General features: G+C 42.0%; 1 long non-coding RNA gene across 1 annotated transcript; it reads left to right on the forward strand.

Annotated features, from left to right (window-relative positions):
• Positions 1-270: 270 nt before the first annotated feature.
• On the forward strand, positions 271-649 carry LOC144824958 (uncharacterized). Its single transcript, XR_013609207.1, has 3 exons — positions 271-409; positions 492-549; positions 632-649. It is a non-coding gene; the product is annotated as an uncharacterized LOC144824958 (long non-coding RNA).
• Positions 650-9,536: the final 8,887 nt, after the last annotated feature.

Genomic DNA, 9,536 nt, shown 5'->3' on the forward strand with positions numbered 1-9,536 from the left:
AAACCCCCCTAATTGTCCCTTTGGACAAGAAGGGTAGACGAGGCAACCCTGTCATTTACTATCAAAAGAGTAGAGCAAGTTTCAAAACACAGCATGTACTTTAAACTTGCCGTACTCTTTTCACAGTAAAGTGAGCATAGCTGCCAAGGTTTCATAGTTTGTAATTCTTTGAGCATTTTCTGACGATCTTGTCTTCAATTGCAGGTTTCCAGGCTATAAGGTATTTGGATTTGAGTGGTCCGGTTCGAGTACCCACAAAGACAAGGTAATTCTGTTTACGTTCCTCGTTGGGTTGGGGGTTGCTGTGTAAATAGATTCACAATCTGCACCCCATTTCTTTTGCAGGTTTGTGAGACCGGACTACGAATACAATTGTACAGGCAGACGTGAGTACAGGCAGAACAAACAGGTAATTGTTTGGTAGAGTCAAACTGTGATGCATCTAGTACATTGTAGTATAAAATACTTACCCATGTTATATTCTGTTGCAGGTTTCGCAGCCAGAACCCCACACACTTAAACAGACATGCGTGAGTACAAGCAGAAGAGGTAATTGATTGATAGAGTCAAACTGTGATGCATCTAGTACATTGTAGTATAAAATACTTACCCATGTTTTATTTTGTTGCAGGTTTCACAGCCAGATCCCCACACATTTAAATGGACGTGCGTGAGTACAAGCAGAAGAGGTAATTGATTGGTAGAGTCAAACTGTGATGCATTTAGTACATTGTAGTACAATATACTGACCCATGTTTCATTCTGTTGCAGGTTTTGCAGACAGTACCCCACACATTTAAACAGGTGTACGTGAGTTCAAGCAGAAAGGGTGATTATTTGGTAGAGTTAAACGGTGGTGCATCATGTACATTGTGGCATAATATACTTACCCATGTTTTATTCTGTTGCAGGTTTTGCAGCCAGAACCCCATACATTGAATCCGGTGTACGTGAGTTCAAGCAGAAAAGGTGATTATTTTGGTAGAGTTAAATGATGGTGCATCTTGTACATTGTAGCATAATATATTTACCCATGTTTTATTCTGTTTCAGGCTTCGCAGCCAGAACCCCATACATTTAAACGGGTGTACGTGCATTCAAGCAGAAGAGGTAATTGTTTAGTAGAGTTAAACTGTGGTGCATCTAGTACATTGTAGTATAGCAGATGGCATTCATGAGCTAGGCGTCAACGTAAGCCATGTTCCCTTATTTTAAAGGCTTTGTGGCACAGCAGGTTCAAACCGGAGGGCATGGAAATGTTCAAACGCAAAGCTGTAACTTTGGGAGAGTGCACTGCTTCACCACAAAGGAAGAAATGTTGCCTTGTATTCAAGGAAGAGTGGATGAAGGAAATTGTGGAGGCTGAGACACAGAAGTCACGAAGCAAGGTTCGCATGCAACTCGGGGAACTATTTTAATACAGTCCAGACGTGGGCTTGATTTGCAAAGCATGTGCAGAAGCCAAAGATTGTTGGGGACTTTTCCACAGGGAAGAAATGGAGTGATGGCTGGAAACTGGACTACATGAAACGCCATCTACTTAGCAAAGTACACAAGTCTGCCATGCTGATATTGAGAAACAGAAGTGCTGCTGCCAGGTTTGGTTATGGAGTGCGGGCAATGCTGACAGAAACTGCCACTGACAAAGCAAATAGAATGGAAGTAGTTGAACGCCAAAGATCCATGCCTGAGGAGATAAAGATTCTCATCAACAACGTGTTGCTGTCAGTCAAGATGAATACTTCAATGTTATCTGTACAAGGCATCCATGACCCCCTAGCTTTGTATGTGAAGATACCAGACAGCTGGAGGAGCAAGAACTATACCTTTGAGTTCCTTGAGGCCATCAATAGCGTGATACACTGTGAAGCTATGGCAGAACTTCGGCAAGCTTTGTATCACACCTTGATAATTGATGAGAGCACAGATATTTCCCGACCTGTAACATCAACAGAGCACAAAACAGAGTTTGGGGGCATAGTGAAGCTGACTAGTTGTAATGCTGAGGCTATCACTACTGCCGTGAAAGAATTCTACACTGCCAATGAACTGGACCTCATGAAAATGGTCATGTTCACATCCGATGGTGCGTCTGTGATGCTGGGTAAGAATAATGGTGTTGCTATACATCTTAAACAACCCATTCCTCATCTAGTTGAGCAGCATTGTGTCGCCCATCGAGAAGATTTGGGAGTTGATGATGCCTGGAAGAGGGTTCCAATGATTAAAGAGATGGAGACATTATTGAGGACTGTCTACACTGTGTTCTCCAAATCTCCTGCAAGGAAGTCCAAGCTGGATGAAATTGCATCGGTCACTGAATGTGAAGTTGTCTCTTTTCGACCACTGAATGAAGTCCGGTGGCTTTTAAGGCATTTGCTGTTGGTGCACTAATTCGTAATTACGAGATTGTTCTTAAGTACTTTGAGCATGAGAAAGTTGAGGAGAATGACCCAATTGCTAAATATTGTTATAAAAAGCTATCGGACTCCAACTACCATATTTCCCTTGCAGTGCTTTTCCAACTAGAACAGTGTTGGTGAAGTTTCAATTGTTGATTAGTTATAATTTGAATGAATTTTATTTGAATTTTAGGTTGCTCCCAGGGTGGCGATTTCCGTCCTGTAAACGTCAAGATGAATTAACACTATTGTGTGCTTCCAATGAACTTGGTTGCAAATCCCTTAGTGGGGCACTCTTGTGGTGAATCAATAAAGACTTCAAAATGTTCCATATAAACTGAATTTTATTCATTCATATTCTTCTTTTGAAATTCCTTTTAATTTATGCACATTTTTTACAATTTTATATATACATTACTTTTCACATCACTCCGTTTAAGAGACTATGTTTTCCACATCACTTCATGAAATAATTTTTTGTTCTCCAATGCATTTCGAGCATACTTTGCTCTTTATCAGGGAGAGTACTCTAAAAAAAGTAACATAACATTAAGTAATGTACAACCAAGGATAACTCGATCAAGTCAGCATTTTAGGTATAAACGTGTTTGCATGCATTTTCTGGCAAGTGATTTGTGAATTTCGTGAACAATCGTGGTATGGTGTTGTTAACCATGTAAATGTACTCTCGTATTCAATGCCGAAATGTGTCAATAGATCTTAAAGGTGATCTATGTAAAAGAAAATTGAAAACGAGTTCGTTCAAAAGAACGTGCGGTCTATGTTGTCACCACTGTAAGATCAGGCGAAATGATACCAATAAAGTTCTCCGTGTACAGAAGTTCTTAGAATTCTAAAAAAGTTACACTCATGTGCTCACCGCGTTTTTAAATTAAGCGCTTCAATATAATTCAAACTGGAAATGTACGCTATCCTCTTACCGAAATCTCTGAACTGCAAAGTCGCAGATAAATCCAAAAAGCGTTCCTTGTATTTCACGGGGCACTTCCGTTGTGTGAATACTGCGCGTATAGCGTCTTACGTCTAAATTACGTCCCCATAGACATAGTTAACGGACTACCTAGTATGTAAATGCGGTGTTTCGACGGCTGCCATATTGAATGAGTTTGATGAGTAAGAATCCACACGATGTTCGAAAAAATGATGTAAAAATGAACTAAATATAATATGGAAGTAATACCATGACAGGTAATCAAAAATTATTCAAAAATTAACGGGAATACACAATGTTACATGCTGTTTGCAAACCAACTTAATGTATAGTTAGTATATGGGCATCAATATACAGACATTTCAGAGCAAAAAATAATAATAATGTCCCGCTATGGGATTCATAGGTAACACGCAAATTCTGTCCTTTCGTTGAGACTATGTGGTTTCATGGCTTGTAAATGGTAAATCCAAAAGTTTTCTCTGCGCAATAATTGTTTATTGTTATCTCTACCTTCAATTTTATCAACAACTTCCAGAATAAGAAATCTCAATTGCGCAATGTTGTGTTTAAATTCTTGAAAATGAGTTGCCACCGTAGACTTTAGATTTTTAGTTCTTATGTTAGATTTGTGTTTATTCATGCGCAAACGGATTTTTCGTTCAGTCATCCCCACACACACATTTTTCCACAAGGGCATTTGAGCAAATAGATAACATTGGAGGTTTCACAGGTGGCTGATACATGTAGTTTGATTTCATGACCCTTCATGGGATGATGAATTACTGTTCCACGAATAATATTGTGGCAGTTTTGGCAATTTAAGCAAGGCGTTGTTCCTTTATATGTTGGCTTATGTGACTCCTTCTTTTTTAAGATTTCTCCTAAATTCCTATTCCTAGTGTACGCAAACGAAGGAGGTTCCAAAAACATGTTTTTGAAATCTGGTTCCATGGACAATATTGGCCAATGTTTGTTGATTATCCTCTTGAAGGTCTGACTTGATGTGGTGAATTTTGTTACTACCACCATTCTGGTGGTTTCTTTCTTGGTGCTGGGAGTCAAAGCTGCTTTGCGTATGATTTGCTGCCATTTTGCTGCTGCTTTTGAAACAACTGCTAGAGGGAACCCTCTTTCTTTGAACCTTTGTGACATCTCCTTGGTTCACACAACGGAAGTGCCCCGGGAAATACGAGGAACGCTTTTTGGATTTATCTGCGACTTTGCAGTTCAGAGATTTTGGTAAGAGGATAGCGTACATTTCCAGTTTGAATTATATTGAAGCGCTTAATTTAAAAGCGCGTTGAGCACATGAGTGTAAAGTTTTTTTAGAATTCGTAAGAACTTCTGTACACGGAGAACTTTATTGGTATCATTTCGCCTGATCTTACAGCGGTGACAACATAGACCGCACGTTCTTTTGAACTAACTCGTTTTCAATTTTCTTTTACATAGATCACCTTTAAGATCTATTGACACATTTCGGCATTGAATACATGAGTACATTTACATGGTTAACAACACCATATCACGATTGTTCACGAAATGAACAAATCACTTGCCAGAAAATGCATGCAAACACGTTTATACCTAAAATGCTGACTTGATCGAGTTATCCTTGGTTGTACATTACATGATGTTATGTTACTTTTTTTAGAGTACACTACCTGATGAAGAGCAAAGTATGCTCGAAATGCATTGGAGAACAAAAAATTATTTCATGAAGTGATGTGGAAAACATAGTCTCTTAAACAGAGTGATGTGAAAAGTAATGTATATATAAAATTGAAAAAAATTTGCAAAAATGAAAAGGAATTTCAAAAGAAGAATATGAATGAATAAAATTCAGTTTATATGGAACATTTTGAAGTCTTTATTGATTCACCACAGGAGTGCCCCACTAAGGGATTTGCAACCAAGTTCATTGGAAGCACACAATAGTGTTAACCCATCTAGTGATGCCACTTGACGTGTCTGAACAGCCCCCTCCCTTATTATGTATATGTGATATTGTATAGGCTCGCAAAATTTCTCCACCCAATGAACTGTGCTCCAGTTAAGAATATTTATTAAAATTGTATGATGGTACCATTGAAGTCTTGTGCTTTTCTAAACTTGAAGTGTACTTGCCAGTGTAACAAATTCAAGTCATGGCATGCTTATCCAATTTGCAAACTGACCTTAAGATCCTTATTGTGGCACTGTATGTGTGAAAATACACCATCTTTTCACTTTTTAAAGTAAACATTGTGAGCGACATTTGGCGCCGCACACACGTGCGGTTTGGTTCCTGGCGCACATAGCCATGGTTGCAGCCCACAGAGACCCTCCACTGCCGCACACAGAGGAAAGAAATTAGAGGTAACATTGCTGGGGACCCTGCCCACCTTTAGCGGAGTCTCCCACATGACCCTTGTGCACCAGGGTCTAACCCAGTGGTCCACTACCTCAGCAAGCTTCCTAGGGTTAGTCAGCTTGCTATCAATAAGGTGCTGGCGTATCTCTGGAAAACAATTACTAGACAAGTGCTCCCATGCAAACTAATCATAGAGCTTCTGATAATCATTCACTTTGCTACCCTTCACCCAACCATCCAATGCTGTGCAAAAAAAGTTGCATATTCTACCCAAGTGCTAGACTCCAGTTTCTTACAATTCTTAAACCTTTGTCTATAAAGCTCAGGGGTCAACCCATACCTGGACATTAAGGCTTTCTTCATGTGCACATAAGGATTCTGATCCTCAGAAGGCAATTCTAATAAGGTATCCTAGCCATCACTGAGAAACCGCCCCCACAACTCCGCTCCCCAATCCTTCTCAGGGACCCGGTGGGAGGTCATAGCTACCTCATAGGCCTTAAACCATTGCCCAATATCTTCATTCTTATGAGACTCCTTAATGACTTCCTTGGTAATAAACACTCTTGTTTCTACAGGCACAGATGGTGCGCTGCCACCAGAGGGAGAAATTTCTAAACTTTTAACTTTCAATTCAATTCCCTCCCATGCTCCAAATGCATTTTTTTCCTCCAAGGCCAACTTCTTTTTCTCCAACTCCATCTGACCACCTAGTTAGAGCTTGGCCAGCTCCATTTTATGCACTCTATCTCTCTCCCTGTCCTCCAACTCTCTTGGGGACAGGTCCTTTGAAGAAACCCTGTTACCTGCTCTGGAAAGAACTTTCCTTCATCCAGGCCCACTAGCCCCTCTAGCTGCCCATCTACATTCTCTGCCTCCTCCCTTGGCTCTTCAGGATGCTCACTTGCATTCCTAGATTCTATCCAGGCCTTCAGCGCCTTTTGGTATTCTTCTTTCCTGGTGAGGCATTTCATAGAGATTTTAAATTTCCTGGAAGCAGCTTTGAGGTAAGACACAGTGTAGGTGTCAATCCTATCTCTTTCAAAATCAATGTCAACAGATGCAATGGATGCTGCTTTGCTCATGGTGAAAACAGTTGGCAGTTTTCAAAAAGCAAAAAGAAGTTCCAAGGAAAATTCTACCAAAAATGTATGTGGTCGCGTTATGGTCTGCACTCACTAGCAGTATACACCAATCACTGTATATGAGTCACAAATGCAAGTCCCACCGCTGACCACCAATGTTAGAATTGGGGGTCTCTAGTTGGCAGAGGTAGGTACCTTTGACCAAGTAGGGGCACTTGCTTCTAGTCAGGGAAAGGGAGTACACTCCTGGATAACCCCTGCTCACCCCCTTGGTAGCTTGGCATGAGCAGACAGGCTTATCTCAGAGGCAGTGTGTAAAGCATTTGTTAACACATACAGTAATACAGTGAAAACAATACGAATGGACACCACACCAGTTTATAAAAATAATTAATCTTTACTAGACTTAACACAAGACCAAACGACAAAAATCCACAATACTGTAATCAAAAATAAGTCTTTAAAATGGTAGAAATAGCGTAGTTCAATGTAGATGGTAAATGCAACACTTTACTCTCCTAGGGCCCGATGTAGGTGGCCATTACCAATCGGTAACGGCCGAATTCGGCCGTTACCGACCGGTAAATGGGTCATTGAGATGTAGGGGACCTTTTTTACAGAATTGGTAAATTTACCGAATCGGTAAATTTACCGATTCTATAAAATACCGAATCGGTAATTTTACCGATTCGGTAAATCTCACATGTAGGTGGCACTGCAAACAGTGCCAAAGGCCTTCCAGATTCGGTATTTTACCACCCAATCCTATTGGGTGGTAACATACCGAATCCAGGTTTGCATGCACATCTGTGCATGCACACCTGTGCCATGTGACACACAGACATGCCCTTAGGGCATATATGTGTGCCACATGGCACACATGCCTGTAATTGGGGTGCCAGAGGGTGTCAAAATGACACCCCCTGCACCCATGCAAAAATCGGTATTTACCGATTCGGTAAATACCGATTCGGTAATGCCCATTGATTCCTATGGGCTTCAATGCCCATAGGAATCAATGGGCATTACCGATTCGGTATTTACCGAATCGGTAAATACCGATTCCTTCCGAATCGGTAATTATTAACATAAAAATACCTACATCTGCCCTCCTCTTTTTTACCACTTCTTAAATACCGATTCGGTATGAATCGGTATTTAAGAAGTGGTAAAAAAGATTTACCTACATCGGGCCCAAAGTACCTAAGATGAGTAACGCAATGCAAACAAAAGGGTCTCATAGAAGTTGATGCGCTGTTCCTTACACTCAGAGGAGTGGATGCGTCTGTTCCTTACTGCTGCGCAGGGGAGGTGATGCGTTGCTTCCTTACTGTGTGGGGAGTTAATGTGTCGTTTCTCACTGCGGCCCGGCGACGATGCAACAAGATGGTGCCTCGATGCAATGCAACGATCCGGTGCGATGCGAAAAAATGGCGTCTTTGATGTGATGCGACAACATTGGATGCAATGCGTGCACGCCCGACGACCGTGCGTCAAACTCTGTAACTTGTAAGCCGCGACAGGCCCTGCGACACGCTTCTCCGGTGAGGCGATGGCGACCTCTGCGGTGGCGACACGCTTCTCCGGTGATGCATCACGCTTCGTCGATGATGTGACGGCGAACAGCTGGGGCACGCTTCTTGGGCGATGCGATGGCAACTGCTGCAGCGGCAACATGCTTCTCGTCATTGCGTCGCGCTTCCAGCTCCCAGTGACACACAGTCTTGTCAGAGGGTCCAAACAACAGTAGGCACCTCTGTGCAGCTTGAATTCCCATCAAGGGAATTTAGGGGAGCTGGTGGTGAAGTCTTGTATCCCTGAGACTTCAGGCATGAGGCAAGCACAGTTCAAGCCCTTGGAGATTCTTCTTCAAGATGATGAAAAGTTCACAAAAGTCCTCTTCTCCTTTCCTTGGCAAACAAAGTAACCACTGCAGGCCAACCCCAGAAATAGCACAGCACAGGGCAGTCTCCTCCTTCAGCTTTCTTGGTTCTTCTCCTTGGCAAAGGTTTGTCTTGATTCCCAGAAGTGATCTAAAGTTCTGGGGTCTGGGCCCCAATATTTATACCAGTAAATCCTTTGTCCTCTGAAGGCAGAGGGTGCCTGTGCCCAGCCAAAACCAGTTCTGTGCAGCTTCCTGGCAGGAGGTGGAGACAGCATTGTTGAAAGCAGACCTGGCCCAGGTAGCTGAAAGGAAATCTCCTAACCCTACGCTCTCTTCTATGACGGCTCAGGTCAGTGAAAGGAAACCTCTGCTCCCCACTCTCTATTCAATGCAGGCCCTATTCAGCCCAGCCCTGACCCATCAGACTGCTGGAGCCAAAGCCCTCTCCAGCACCCTGTCACTCACAAACCAGACATGGAATACACAAACCTAGCAGAGGCATACGTATGGTTAGGCAAGAAAATACCTACTTTCTAAAAGTGGTATTTTCAAACACAGAATGTAAAAATCACCCACACTAAAATATGTATTTTAACATTCTGAGTTCAGGCATACTAAACTCGATTTTCTACCTTGTTCCCTGGGTCAGTTACAATTATAGATGTTATAATCAAACTGCCCATTCTGGTCTATGGGAGCAGGTAGCCTTGCAATAGTGAAAAACGAAATTGCCTGTAATTCACTTTCAGGACATGCCACACACATCAGGGCATGTCCTACCTTTTACATACAATGCACTCTGCCCATGGGTGTATCTTGGGGTGACTAATATGTAGAAAAGGGAAGGTTTAGGGAC

The sequence above is a fragment of the Lissotriton helveticus genome, chromosome 3_1 (genome assembly GCF_964261635.1).
Source record: "Lissotriton helveticus chromosome 3_1, aLisHel1.1, whole genome shotgun sequence".
Taxonomy (NCBI): Eukaryota; Metazoa; Chordata; class Amphibia; order Caudata; family Salamandridae; genus Lissotriton; species Lissotriton helveticus.